Source organism: Triticum dicoccoides, chromosome 7A (genome assembly GCF_002162155.2).
Source record: "Triticum dicoccoides isolate Atlit2015 ecotype Zavitan chromosome 7A, WEW_v2.0, whole genome shotgun sequence".
NCBI classification, from domain to species: Eukaryota; Viridiplantae; Streptophyta; class Magnoliopsida; order Poales; family Poaceae; genus Triticum; species Triticum dicoccoides.
In genome coordinates this window covers 246532654-246548753 of record NC_041392.1, presented here as the reverse complement: position 1 = coordinate 246548753, position 16100 = coordinate 246532654, and positions in this window count along the sequence as shown.

The window sequence follows — 16100 nt, the reverse complement described above, 5'->3', positions numbered from 1 at the left end:
GCTTCAAAGTAGCACCATAATCCTCATGATAGAGAGTCTCTTGTTTCGTCACTTTCATATACTACTGGGAATTTTCATTATAGAACTTGGCTTGTATATTCCAACAATGGGCCTCCTCAAGTGCCCTAGGTCTTCGTGAGAAAGCAAGTTGGATGCACACTCACTTAGTTTCTTTTGTTGACCTTCCATACATTTATAGCTCTAGTGCATCCATTGCATGGCAATCCCTACTCCTTGCATTAACATCAATCGATGGGCATCTCCATAGCCCATTGATTAGCCTCGTTGATGTGAGACTTTCTCCTTTTTTGTCTTCTCCACATAACCCCCATCATCATATTCTATTCCACTCATAGTGCTATGTCCACGGCTCGCGCTCATATATTGCGTGAAAGTTTATAGATTTGAGATTACTAAATTATGAAACAATTGCTTGGCTTGTCATCGGGGTTGTGCATGATGAGAGCATTCTTGTGTGACGAAAATGGAGCATGACTAAACTATATGATTTTCTTGGGATGAACTTTCTTTGGCCACGTTATTTTGAGAGGACATAATTGCTTAGTTAGTATGCTTGAAGTATTATTATTTTTATGTCAATATGAACTTTTATCTTGAATCTTTCGGATCTGAATATTCGTACCACAATTAAGAAGAATTACATTGAAATTATGCCAAGTAGCACTCCACATAAAAAATTCTCTTTTTATCATTTACCTACTCGAGGACGAGCAGGAATTAAGCTTGGGGATGCTGATACGTCTCCAACGTATCTATAATTTTTGATTGCTCCATGCTATATTATCTTCTGTTTTGGATGTTTATGGGCTTTATTATACACTTTTCTATTATTTTTGGGACTACCCTATTAACCCAGAGCCTAGTGCCAGTTTCTGTTTTTTCCTTGTTCTAGAGTATCGCAGAAAAGGAAAATCAAACGGAGTCCAATTGACCTGAAACTTCACGGAACTTACTTTTGGAAGGAAAGCAACCCAGGAGACTTGGAGTCCACGTCAAGGAAGCTTCGAGGAAGCCACGAGGTAGGGGGCGCGCCCTCCACCCTCGTGGGCCCCTCGTGGCTCCCCTGACGTACTTCTTCCGCCTATATATCTCCATATACCCTAAAACGATCGGGGAGCACAATAGATCGGGAGTTCTGCTGCCAAAAGCCTCCGTAGCCACCGAAAACCAATCTAGACCAGTTCCGGCACCCTGCCGGAGGGGGCAATCCCACTCCGGTGGCCATCTTCATCATCCTAGTGCTCTCTGGTAGAAACTTTGGGGCACTCTTTGAGGTTCTATGTGTTGGTTGAATAGATGAATCTGAGATTGTGTGATGCATATCGTATAATCATACCCACAGATACTTGAGGTGACATTGGAGTATTTAGGTGACATTAGGGTTTTGGTTGATTTGTGTCTTAAGGTGTTATTCTAGTACGAACTCTAGGGCTGTTTGTGACACTTATAGGAATAGCCCAATGGATCCATTGGAAAAGAATAACTTTGAGGTGGTTTCGTACCCTACCATAATCTCTTCGTTTGCTCTCCGCTATTAGTGACTTTGGAGTGACTCTTTGTTGCATGTTGAGGGATAGTTATGTGATCCAATTATGTTATTATTGTTGAGAGGACTTGCACTAGTGAAAGTATGAACCCTAGGCCTTGTTTCCTAGCATTGCAATACCGTTTACGCTCACTTTTATCATTAGTTACCTTGCTGTTTTTATATTTTCAGATTACAAAAACCTTTATCTACCATCCATATACCACTTGTATCACCATCTCTTCGCCGAACTAGTGCACCTATACAATTTACCATTGTATTGGGTGTGTTGGGGACACAAGAGACTCTTTGTTATTTGGTTGCAGGGTTGCTTGAGAGAGACCATCTTCATCCAACACCTCCTACGGATTGATAGACCTTAGGTCATCCACTTGAGGGAAATTTGCTACTGTCCTACAAGCCTCTGCACTTGGAGGCCCAACAACATCTACAAGAAGAAGGTTGTGTAGTAGACATCAAGCTCTTTTCTGGTTCCGTTGCCGGGGAGGTGAGTGCTTGAAGGTATATCTTTAGATCTTGCAATCGAGTCTTTTAGTTTCTTGTTTTATCACTAGTTTAGTTTATAAAAGAAAATTACAAAAAAAATGGAATTGAGTCTACCTCATACGCTTCATATTTTTAATATCTTTTGTTAGTATGATGGAAAGGAAAATTGTGCCAAATTGTTAGAAGAAGAATGCATTAAAATATTTGGCACTAAATCTTTGAATGATGAGCATGATTGCAATGTTGTTAGTATGAACTCCTTGAATATCCATAGTACTAATGATGATTGCACTAGTTATGATGAAAATGTCTCCGATAAACATGTCAATTTTTGTGGAGTGCATTGGGTTTGTAAGTACACACAAAATAGGGAAGATAGATATTTCAAGAGGCATAAGCACTTAGAAACTAAATTGTTGCAACAAAGGCTAGATGATTGTGCTGAAAAATTAAATTTTCTTGGCCATACTTGTGAGCTTTGCAATGAACGTGGTCATTTAACCATCCGATGCAAATTGTTTCATGATCTAATCGTGTCCAAAAATTGTGATGAGTTGATTTCCCTTGCACATTATAATGAACTTAGCTTGCTTATGGGCTGCGAAGAAATGAAACATATAACTGGTGATCTTCCAGAATTTTCCCGTTATAAACTGCTTGGCTTTGATCTAGAGGAAATTTATATGTATTGTGCAGTGAATTGCATTGAAAATCCTTATACTGCCAATTACATAAAGAAAAGAAACAAATAGGGGATGAAGAGAATACTAACAAAAGGGGAGAGACTTCCCAATACCCTTCTATTATTTCTTATGAATCAGGTAACGAGGAGGAGCCTCCTATTCAACCAATCTCATTAATAAGGAGCTCCAAAAAGAGGATTGAACCCACACATGATGTGGTGAAGAAGAAGAAAAGAAAAATGAAGAGAGGTAAAAAGACATCTCTCCAAATAATGCTTCTCATATTACTATTATTCCTCATGAAAATATAATTGTGGAAGATAATGATACTTCTTATGATCTTGAAAATCTTTTTGGCACTTGCTTGGAAGAATATGATAATTGCTATACTATTGGTGCTATCCATACTATTAATGATGAGAGTGATTAAGCTTATGATATGAAAAGGCCCAAGCTTGGGGATGCTATGTTTGATGAACATGATGTTTTTCAGAATATATTTTCTGCAATTAATGTTTGTCCCAAGCTTGGGGAAGCTATGTTTAATGACGATATTTTTAGTCTCCTAAGTTTTGACATGCAAATTTATAATGATGATAGCATGCCTCCTACCTATGATGATTATTGTGATGATACTTATGCTATAAAAAGTAGTTATTATATTTATAAAACTTGTCATGATTATGGTTACCCTTTTCTGAAAATTACTCTTTTAATGTGGAAACAATTTATAGTATTCGAGTTTCTTATGATACTCCCACTATTCCGAATGAGAAGAATTTTGCTTATGTGGAGAGCAATAAAATTTCTATGCTTGTAGATCATGAAAATAATGCTTTAGGTGCTGGTTATATTGTTGAATTCATTCATGATGATACTGAAAATTATTATGAGGTAGGAATATATGCTTGTAGGAATTGCAATAATATCAAATTTCCTCTCTATGTGCTTAAAGTTTTGAAGTTATGCTTGTTTTACCTTCCTATGCAAGTTAATTCTTGTTCCCACAAGTTGTTTGCTCACAAAGTCCCTATGCGTAGGAAGTGGGTTAGACTTAACTGTGCTAGTCATATTCTTCATGATGCTCTCTTTATGTTACAATTCTTATATTTTATGTGAGCATCATTGAAATCATCATGCCTAGCTAGGGGCGTTAAACGATAGCGCTTGTTGGGAGGCAACCCAATTTTATTTTAGTTCCTTGATTTTTGCTCCTGTTTAGTAATAAATAATTAATCTAGGCTCTGTTTAGATGTGGTTTTATGTTTTAATTAGTATTTGTGCCAAGTAGAACCTTTGGGAAGACTTGGGTGAAGTCTTTATGATCATGCTGTAAAAAACAGAAACTTTAGCGCTCACGAGAATTGCTGCAATTTTTTATTGGAGAGTGCTATTTAGTTAATTCTTTTTGCAGATGATTAATAGATAAATTCCTCAGGTCCGGAAATTTATTTTAGAATTTTTGGGGTTCCATAAGTATACGTTTGATCCAGATTACTACAGACTGTTCTGTTTTTGACAGATTCTGTTTTCGATGTGTTGTTTGTTTATTTTGATGAATCTATGAGTAGTATCAGAGGGTATAAACCATAGAGAAGTTGTAATACAGTATGTTTAACACCAATATAAATAAAGAATGAGTTCATTACAGTAACTTTAAGTGGTGTATTGTTTTCTTTCGCTAACGGAGCTTACGAGTTTTCTGTTAAGTTTTGTGTTGTGAAGTTTTCAAGTTTTGGGTAAAGATTCGATGGACTATGGAATAATGAGTGGCAAGAGCCTAAGATTGGGGATGACCAAGGCACCCCAAGGTAATATTCAAGGAAAACCAAAAGCCTAAGCTTGGGGATGCCCCGGAAGGCATCCCCTCTTTTGTCTTCGTTCATCGGTAACTTTACTTGGAGCTATATTTTTATTTACCACATGATATGTGTTTTGCTTGGAGCGTCATTTTATTTCATTTTTTTCTTACTATTTGAATAAAATACCAATATCTGAAATCCTTAAATGTTAGAGAGTCATCACATAGTTGCATAATTATTCAACTACTCATTGATCTCCACTTATATCTTTCGGAGTAGTTTGTTGTTTGCTCTAGTACTTCACTTATATCTTTTAGAGCATGGTGGTAGTTTTATTTTGAAGAAATAGATGAACTCTCGTGCTTCACTTACATTATTTTGAGAGTATTTGGAACAGCATGGTAGTTTGCTTTGGTTATGAAACTAGTCCTAATATGATGGGCATCCAAGGGGGATATAATAAAAACTTTCATACGGAGTGCATTGAATACTAAGAGAAGTTTGATACTTGATAATTGTTTTGAGATATGGAGATGGTGATATTAGAGTCATGCTAGTTGATTAGTTGTGAATTTAAGAGATACTTGTGTTAAAGTTTGTGATTCCCGTAGCATGCACGTATGGTGAACCGTTATGTGATGAAGTCGGAGCATGATTTATTTATTGATTGTCTTCCTTATGAGTGGCGGTCGGGGACGAGCGATGGTCTTTTCCTGCCAATCTATCCCCCTAGGGGCATGCGCGTAGTACTTTGTTTCGATAACCAATATATTTTTGCAATAAGTATGTGAGTTCTTTATGACTAATGTTGAGTCCATGGATTATACGCACTCTCACCCTTCCACCATTGCTAGCCTCTCTAGTACCGCGCAACTTTCGCCGGTACCATAAACCCACCATATATCTTCCTCAAAACAGCCACCATACCTACCTATCATGGCATTTCCATAGCCATTCCGAGATATATTGCCATGAACTCTCCACCGTTCCGTTTATTATGACACGCTCCATCATTGTCATATTGCTTTGCATGATCATGTAGTTGACATCATATTTGTGGGAAAGCCACCGTTCATAATTCTTTCATACATGTCACTCATGAGTCATTGCACATCCCGGTACACCGCCGGAGGCATTCATATAGAGTCATATCTTGTTCTAAGTATCGAGTTGTAATTCTTGAGTTGTAAGTAAATAAAAATGTGATGATCATCATTATTAGAGCATTGTCCCAGTGAGGAAAGGATGATGGAGACTATGATTCCCCCACAAATCGGGATGAGACTCCGGACGAAAATAAATAAATAAAAGAGGCCAAAGAAGCCCAAATAAAAAAAAAGGAAAAGAGGCCATAAAAAAGAGAAGGCCCAAATAAAAAAATAAAAAAAATAAAAAAATGTGAGAAAAAGAGAGAAGGGGCAATGCTACTATCCTTTTACCACACTTGTGCTTCAAAGTAGCACCATGATCTTCATGATAGATAGGCTCGTATGTCGTCACTTTCATATACTAGTGGGAATCTTTCACTATAGAACTTGGCTTATATATTCCAATGATGGGCTTCCTCAAAATGCCCTAGGTCTTCGTGAGCAAGCGAGTTGGATGCACACCCACTAGTTTCTTTTGTTGAGCTTTCATACATTTATAGCTCTAGTGCATCTGTTGCATGGCAATCCCTACTCACTCACATTGATATCTATTTATGGGCATCTCCATAGCCCGTTAATACACCTAGTTGATGTGAGACTATCTTCTCCTTTTTGTCTTCTCCACAACCACCATTCTATTCCACCTATAGTGCTATATCCATGGCTCACGCTCATGTATTGCGTGAAGAATTAAAAAGTTTAAGAACATCAAAAGTATGAAACAACTGCTTGGCTTGTCATCGGGGTTGTGCATGATTTAAATACTTTGTGTGGTGAAGATGGAGCATAGCCAGACTATATGATTTTGTAGGGATAGCTTTCTTTGGCCATGTTATTTTGAGAAAGACACGATTGCTTAGTTAGTATGCTTGAAGTATTATAGTTTCTATGGCAATATTAAACTTTTGTCTTGAATCTTATGGATCTGAACATTCATGCCAAAATAAAGAGAATTACTTAGAGAAATATGTTAGGTAGCATTCCACATCAACATTCTATTTTTATCATTTACCTACTCGAGGACGAGCAGGAATTAAGCTTGGGGATGCTGATACGTCTCCAATGCATCTACAATTTTTGATTGTTCCATGCTATTATATTATCAACCTTGTATGTTTTATATGCATTTATATGCTATTTTATATGATTTTTGGGACTAACCCATTAACCTAGAGCCCAGTGCCAGTTTCTGTTTCTCCCTTCTTTCAGTGTTTCGCAGAAAAGGAAAATCAAACGGAGTCCAATTGACCTGAAACTTCACGGAACTTATTTTTGGAAGAAAAGCAACCCGGGAGACTTGGAGTCCACGTAAGGGAAGCAATGAGGAAGCCACGAGGCAGGGGGGCGCCCACCCCCCTGGGCGCGCCCTCCACCCTCGTGGGCCCCTCGTGGCTCCCCTGACGTACTTCTTCCACCTATATATCTCCATATACCCTAAAACGATCGGGGAGCACAATAGATCAGGAGTTCTGCTGCCAAAAGCCTCCGTAGCCACCGAAAACCAATCTAGACCAGTTCCGGCACCCTGCCGGAGGGGGCAATCCCACTCCGGTGGCCATCTTCATCATCCTAGTGCTCTCTGGTAGAAACTTTGGGGCACTCTTTGAGGTTCTATGTGTTGGTTGAATAGATGAATCTGAGATTGTGTGATGCATATCGTATAATCATACCCACGGATACTTGAGGTGACATTGGAGTATTTAGGTGACATTAGGGTTTTGGTTGATTTGTGTCTTAAGGTGTTATTCTAGTACGAACTCTAGGGCTGTTTGTGACACTTATAAGAATAGCCCAAGGGATCCATTGGAAAAGAATAACTTTGAGGTGGTTTCGTACCCTACCATAATCTCTTCGTTCGCTCTCCGCTATTAGTGACTTTGGAGTGACTCTTTGTTGCATGTTGAGGGATAGTTATGTGATCCAATTATGTTATTATTGTTGAGAGGACTTGCACTAGTGAAAGTATGAACCCTAGGCCTTGTTTCCTAGCATTGCAATACCGTTTACGCTCACTTTTATCATTAGTTACCTTGCTGTTTTTATATTTTCAGATTACAAAAACCTTTATCTACCATCCATATACCACTTGTATCACCATCTCTTCGCCGAACTAGTGCACCTATACAATTTACCATTGTATTGGGTGTGTTGGGGACACAAGAGACTCTTTGTTATTTGGTTGCAGGGTTGCTTGAGAGAGACCATCTTCATCCAACACCTCCTACGGATTGATAGACCTTAGGTCATCCACTTGAGGGAAATTTGCTACTGTCCTACAAGCCTCTGCACTTGGAGGCCCAACAACATCTACAAGAAGAAGGTTGTGTAGTAGACATCAAGCTCTTTTCTGGTTCCGTTGCCGGGGAGGTGAGTGCTTGAAGGTATATCTTTAGATCTTGTAATCGAGTCTTTTAGTTTCTTGTTTTATCACTAGTTTAGTTTATAAAAGAAAATTACAAAAAAATGGAATTGAGTCTACCTCATACGCTTCATATTTTTAATATCTTTTGTTAGTATGATGGAAAGGAAAATTGTGCCAAATTGTTAGAAGAAGAATGCATTAAAATATTTGGCACTAAATCTTTGAATGATGAGCATGATTGCAATGTTGTTAGTATGAACTCCTTGAATATCCATAGTACTAATGATGATTGCACTAGTTATGATGAAAATGTCTCCGATAAACATGTCAATTTTTGTGGAGTGCATTGGGTTTGTAAGTACACACAAAATAGGGAAGATAGATATTTCAAGAGGCATAAGCACTTAGAAACTAAATTGTTGCAACAAAGGCTAGATGATTGTGCTGAAAAATTAAATTTTCTTGGCCATACTTGTGAGCTTTGCAATGAACGTGGTCATTTAACCATCCGATGCAAATTGTTTCATGATCTAATCGTGTCCAAAAATTGTGATGAGTTGATTTCCCTTGCACATTATAATGAACTTAGCTTGCTTATGGGCTGCGAAGAAATGAAACATATAACTGGTGATCTTCCAGAATTTGCCCGTTATAAACTGCTTGGCTTTGATCTAGAGGAAATTTATATGTATTGTGCAGTGAATTGCATTGAAAATCCTTATACTGCCAATTACATAAAGAAAAGAAACAAATAGGGGATGAAGAGAATACTAACAAAAGGGGAGAGACTTCCCAATACCCTTCTATTATTTCTTATGAATCAGGTAACGAGGAGGAGCCTCCTATTCAACCAATCTCATTAATAAGGAGCTCCAAAAAGAGGATTGAACCCACACATGATGTGGTGAAGAAGAAGAAAAGAAAAATGAAGAGAGGTAAAAAGATATCTCTCCAAATAATGCTGCTCATATTACTATTATTCCTCATGAAAATATAATTGTGGAAGATAATGATACTTCTTATGATCTTGAAAATCTTTTTGGCACTTGCTTGGAAGAATATGATAATTGATATACTATTGGTGCTATCCATACTATTAATGATGAGAGTGATTAAGCTTATGATATGAAAAGGCCCAAGCTTGGGGATGCTATGTTTGATGAACATGATGTTTTTCAGAATATATTTTCTGCAATTAATGTTTGTCCCAAGCTTGGGGAAGCTATGTTTAATGACGATATTTTTAGTCTCCTAAGTTTTGACATGCAAATTTATAATGATGATAGCATGCCTCCTACCTATGATGATTATTGTGATGATACTTATGCTATAAAAAGTAGTTATTATATTTATAAAACTTGTCATGATTATGGTTACCCTTTTCTGAAAATTACTCTTTTAATGTGGAAACAATTTATAGTATTCGAGTTTCTTATGATACTCCCACTATTCCGAATGAGAAGAATTTTGCTTATGTGGAGAGCAATAAAATTTCTATGCTTGTAGATCATGAAAATAATGCTTTAGGTGCTGGTTATATTGTTGAATTCATTCATGATGCTACTGAAAATTATTATGAGGTAGGAATATATGCTTGTAGGAATTGCAATAATATCAAATTTCCTCTCTATGTGCTTAAAGTTTTGAAGTTATGCTTGTTTTACCTTCCTATGCAAGTTAATTCTTGTTCCCACAAGTTGTTTGCTCACAAAGTCCCTATGCATAGGAAGTGGGTTAGACTTAACTGTGCTAGTCATATTCTTCATGATGCTCTCTTTATGTTACAATTCTTATATTTTATGTGAGCATCATTGAAATCATCATGCCTAGCTAGGGGCGTTAAACGATAGCGCTTGTTGGGAGGCAACCCAATTTTATTTTAGTTCCTTGATTTTTGCTCCTGTTTAGTAATAAATAATTAATCTAGCCTCTGTTTAGATGTGGTTTTATGTTTTAATTAGTATTTGTGCCAAGTAGAACCTTTGGGAAGACTTGGGTGAAGTCTTTATGATCATGCTGTAAAAAACAGAAACTTTAGCGCTCACGAGAATTGCTGCCATTTTTTATTGGAGAGTGCTATTTAGTTAATTCTTTTTGCAGATGATTAATAGATAAATTCCTCAGGTCCGGAAATTTATTTTAGAATTTTTGGGGTTCCAGAAGTATACGTTTGATCCAGATTACTACAGACTGTTCTGTTTTTGACAGATTCTGTTTTCGATGTGTTGTTTGTTTATTTTGATGAATCTATGAGTAGTATTAGAGGGTATAAACCATAGAGAAGTTGTAATACAGTATGTTTAACACCAATATAAATAAAGAATGAGTTCATTACAGTAACTTTAAGTGGTGTATTGTTTTCTTTCGCTAACGGAGCTTACGAGTTTTCTGTTAAGTTTTGTGTTGTGAAGTTTTCAAGTTTTGGGTAAAGATTCGATGGACTATGGAATAATGAGTGGCAAGAGCCTAAGATTGGGGATGACCAAGGCACCCCAAGGTAATATTCAAGGAAAACCAAAAGCCTAAGCTTGGGGATGCCCCGGAAGGCATCCCCTCTTTTGTCTTCGTTCATCGGTAACTTTACTTGGAGCTATATTTTTATTTACCACATGATATGTGTTTTGCTTGGAGCGTCATTTTATTTCATTTTTTTCTTACTATTTGAATAAAATACCAATATCTGAAATCCTTAAATGTTAGAGAGTCATCACATAGTTGCATAATTATTCAACTACTCATTGATCTCCACTTATATCTTTCGGAGTAGTTTGTTGTTTGCTCTAGTACTTCACTTATATCTTTTAGAGCATGGTGGTAGTTTTATTTTGAAGAAATAGATGAACTCTCGTGCTTCACTTACATTATTTTGAGAGTATTTGGAACAGCATGGTAGTTTGCTTTGGTTATGAAACTAGTCCTAATATGATGGGCATCCAAGGGGGATATAATAAAAACTTTCATACGGAGTGCATTGAATACTAAGAGAAGTTTGATACTTGATAATTGTTTTGAGATATGGAGATGGTGATATTAGAGTCATGCTAGTTGATTAGTTGTGAATTTAAGAGATACTTGTGTTAAAGTTTGTGATTCCCGTAGCATGCACGTATGGTGAACCGTTATGTGATGAAGTCGGAGCATGATTTATTTATTGATTGTCTTCCTTATGAGTGGCGGTCGGGGACGAGCGATGGTCTTTTCCTGCCAATCTATCCCCCTAGGGGCATGCGCGTAGTACTTTGTTTCGATAACCAATATATTTTTGCAATAAGTATGTGAGTTCTTTATGACTAATGTTGAGTCCATGGATTATACGCACTCTCACCCTTCCACCATTGCTAGCCTCTCTAGTACCGCGCAACTTTCGCCGGTACCATAAACCCACCATATATCTTCCTCAAAACAGCCACCATACCTACCTATCATGGCATTTCCATAGCCATTCCGAGATATATTGCCATGAACTCTCCACCGTTCTGTTTATTATGACACGCTCCATCATTGTCATATTGCTTTGCATGATCATGTAGTTGACATCATATTTGTGGGAAAGCCACCGTTCATAATTCTTTCATACATGTCACTCATGAGTCATTGCACATCCCGGTACACCGCCGGAGGCATTCATATAGAGTCATATCTTGTTCTAAGTATCGAGTTGTAATTCTTGAGTTGTAAGTAAATAAAAATGTGATGATCATCATTATTAGAGCATTGTCCCAGTGAGGAAAGGATGATGGAGACTATGATTCCCCCACAAATCGGGATGAGACTCCGGACGAAAATAAATAAATAAAAGAGGCCAAAGAAGCCCAAATAAAAAAAAGGAAAAGAGGCCATAAAAAAGAGAAGGCCCAAATAAAAAAATAAAAAAAAATAAAAAAATGAGAGAAAAAGAGAGAAGGGGCAATGCTACTATCCTTTTACCACACTTGTGCTTCAAAGTAGCACCATGATCTTCATGATAGATAGGCTCGTATGTCGTCACTTTCATATACTAGTGGGAATCTTTCACTATAGAACTTGGCTTATATATTCCAATGATGGGCTTCCTCAAAATTCCCTAGGTCTTCGTGAGCAAGCGAGTTGGATGCACACCCACTAGTTTCTTTTGTTGAGCTTTCATACATTTATAGCTCTAGTGCATCTGTTGCATGGCAATCCCTACTCACTCACATTGATATCTATTTATGGGCATCTCCATAGCCCGTTAATACACCTAGTTGATGTGAGACTATCTTCTCCTTTTTGTCTTCTCCACAACCACCATTCTATTCCACCTATAGTGCTATATCCATGGCTCACGCTCATGTATTGCGTGAAGAATTAAAAAGTTTAAGAACATCAAAAGTATGAAACAACTGCTTGGCTTGTCATCGGGGTTGTGCATGATTTAAATACTTTGTGTGGTGAAGATGGAGCATAGCCAGACTATATGATTTTGTAGGGATAGCTTTCTTTGGCCATGTTATTTTGAGAAAGACACGATTGCTTAGTTAGTATGCTTGAAGTATTATAGTTTCTATGGCAATATTAAACTTTTGTCTTGAATCTTATGGATCTGAACATTCATGCCAAAATAAAGAGAATTACTTAGAGAAATATGTTAGGTAGCATTCCACATCAACATTCTATTTTTATCATTTACCTACTCGAGGACGAGCAGGAATTAAGCTTGGGGATGCTGATACGTCTCCAATGCATCTACAATTTTTGATTGTTCCATGCTATTATATTATCAACCTTGTATGTTTTATATGCATTTATATGCTATTTTATATGATTTTTGGGACTAACCCATTAACCTAGAGCCCAGTGCCAGTTTCTGTTTCTCCCTTCTTTCAGTGTTTCGCAGAAAAGGAAAATCAAACGGAGTCCAATTGACCTGAAACTTCACGGAACTTATTTTTGGAAGAAAAGCAACCCGGGAGACTTGGAGTCCACGTAAGGGAAGCAATGAGGAAGCCACGAGGCAGGGGGGGCGCCCACCCCCCTGGGCGCGCCCTCCACCCTCGTGGGCCCCTCGTGGCTCCCCTGACGTACTTCTTCCGCCTATATATCTCCATATACCCTAAAACGATCGGGGAGCACAATAGATCGGGAGTTCCGCCGCCAGAATCCTCCGTAGCCACCAAAAGCCAATCCAGACCCGTTCTAGCACCCTGCCAGAGGGGGAATCCTTCTCCGGTGGCTATCTACATCATCCCGGTGCTCTCCATGACGAGGAGGGAGTAGTTCTCCCTCGGGGCTGAGGGTATGTACCAGTAGCTATGTGTTTGATCTCTCTCTCTCTCTCTCTCTCTCTCTCGTGTTCTTGAGGTGATACGATCTTGATGTATCGCGAGCTTTGCTATTATATTTGGATCCTATGATGTTTCTCCCCCTCTACTCTCTTGTAATGGATTGAGTTTTCCCTTTGAAGTTATCTTATCGGATTGAGTCTTTAAAGATTTGAGAACACTTGATGTAGGTATTGCCGTGCGTATCTGTGGTGACAATGGGATATCACGTGATTCACTTGATGTATGTTTTGGTGATCAACTTGCGGGTTTCGCCCATGAGCCTATGCATAAGGGGTTGGCACACATTTTCATCGTGATTCTCCGGTAGAAACTTTGGGGCACTCTTTGAGGTTCTATGTGTTGGTTGAATAGATGAATTTGAGATTGTGTGATGCATATCGTATAATCATACCCACGGATACTTGAGGTGACATTGGAGTATTTAGGTGACATTAGGGTTTTGGTTGATTTGTGTCTTAAGGTGTTATTCTAGTACGAACTCTAGGGCTGTTTGTGACACTTATAGGAATAGCCCAACGGATTGATTGGAAAGAATAACTTTGAGGTGGTTTCATACCCTACCATAATCTCTTCGTTCGTTCTCCGCTATTAGTGACTTCGGAGTGACTCTTTGTTGCATGTTGAGGGATAGCTATGTGATCCAATTATGTTATTATTGTTGAGAGGACTTGCACTAGTTAAAGTATGAACCATAGGCCTTGTTTCCTAGCATTGCAATACCGTTTACGCTCACTTTTATCATTAGTTACCTTGCTGTTTTTATATTTTCAGATTACAAAAACCTTTATCTACCATCCATATACCACTTGTATCACCATCTCATCACCGAACTAGTGCACCTATACAATTTACCATTGTATTGGGTGTGTTGGGGACACAAGAGACTCTTTGTTATTTGGTTGCAGGGTTGCTTGAGAGAGACCATCTTCATCCTGCGCCTCCTACGGATTGATAAACCTTAGGTCATCCACTTGAGGGAAATTTGCTACTGTCCTACAAACCTCTGCACTTGGAGGCCCAACAACGTCTACAAGAAGAAGGTTGTGTAGTAGACATCACGCACGTGTCGTAGTAGAGGCGCGCACGTGTCGTAGTAGAGGTGCGCACGTAGCATGTACACGTACGTACAGCGGCCAGTGTGCAAGAAAGAAAATACGGCCACGTACGTACATACGGGCAGGGTCTCGAACACCTACTCGCGCATACGTACGACCAGGGCTCGTGTACATGGCTGGGTCGGAACGGAGAAACAGCGTCGTTGTCGTGTTCATGGGGAGCCAACCGGCTGGGTCGGAACGGAATGCATCGTCGTGTTCATCGGGAGGGCTTGGACGGAACAGGCGACAGAAATGAGGCCTGGCGTACCGCGGAACAGAGGAAACGACCTTGTGTTCAACCGGCCACGTTCGAAACGGGATCCTTCTCGTCGGGAGGGGTCTGACATACCGCAAAACGGAGGAAACGGTCCTCCTACAGTTGAAACAGGGGTCCTGTTGATCGGGAGGGGTGTGGCGTACCGCAAAATGGAGGAAACGGACTTGTGTTGGAGCGCTACGGTCGAAACGGGGTCCTGTTCATCAGGAGGGGTCTGTCGTACCGCGAAACGGGACTCCACGGGATACTGTTCATCTCCACCGTCGACCCCCTCCAGCCTCCACGGGCAACTGTTCATCCACCGTCGATCTCCTCCAGCCTCCACCTGCGACTGTTCATCCACGGGCTCCTGTTCATCCAGCCTCCACCGCGCGCTACTCCACCGGCTACTGTTCAACCAGCCCTCTCCACGGATCCTGTTCAACCACCCCTCCATGGGCTACTGTTCATCCTGGCCTCCACCGTCTACTATTCATCCTGCCCTCCACGGGGTGGTCCTGTTCATCCTGCCCTCCACGGGGTCCTGCTCATCCAGCCCCAACCGGCTCGATCGATCGGGTTACTGTTCATCCAGAGGCAACACCACGGGGTCCTGTTTATCCACCCCCACCGGGAACTGTTCATCCAACCCCCCTCCCCCCTCGCAATGCTCACTGTTCATCCAGAGGCAGCATCGATCGGCTTCAGTTAGCAGCAGTAGCAAAGGAATCGCTCGATCGGGTTCAGTTAACAACCATCGATCGATCGCTCGGGTTCAGTAACACGTAGCCTGTAGTGCAATCACTTGGGTTCAGTTAGAGCCCAATGCCTCGCACCCACATGCGTGCATGTACGAGAGAAACGCGCATCGCTCGCCCCCAACCACCCACCGTAACCCGGAACACCCCGATATTTTCCTCGCCCTCGCTTCTACCAGGGTTTTTTCCGTCATGGACGGCCCAAAGAATGTCATGCAGGTGCGTCTCCGGCCTGCCCAGGACGAAAAGCCCATTTTCTGTCGTGATTTTTTGTCATAGAGGTAGGACCCCACGACATCTATGATGATACCGGGTTTTTTCACAATTATCATCATAGAAGTGTCATAAGTATGACAGAAAAAAATCGTTCAGCCCAAAATGTCACGGATGTGTCTTTTTTTTTTGTAGTGCACGCGACAGGCCAGCGAGGGCCATTGGGAGCCAGTTGGCCATGACTTTATCGTCGCCCCCGGCCTCAAGGACGGCCTCCTCGTACGCCAGCAGAAAGGCCGTCGGATCCGCCGCACCATCATAACGGGGCGGCATCTCCTGCTTGAAATTGTGCGGCCACCGCACCCGCCGCAAGGCGGGGGTGAAGGCCCGGAGCCCCACGGCACTATGGAGGGCGCCCGTCGATC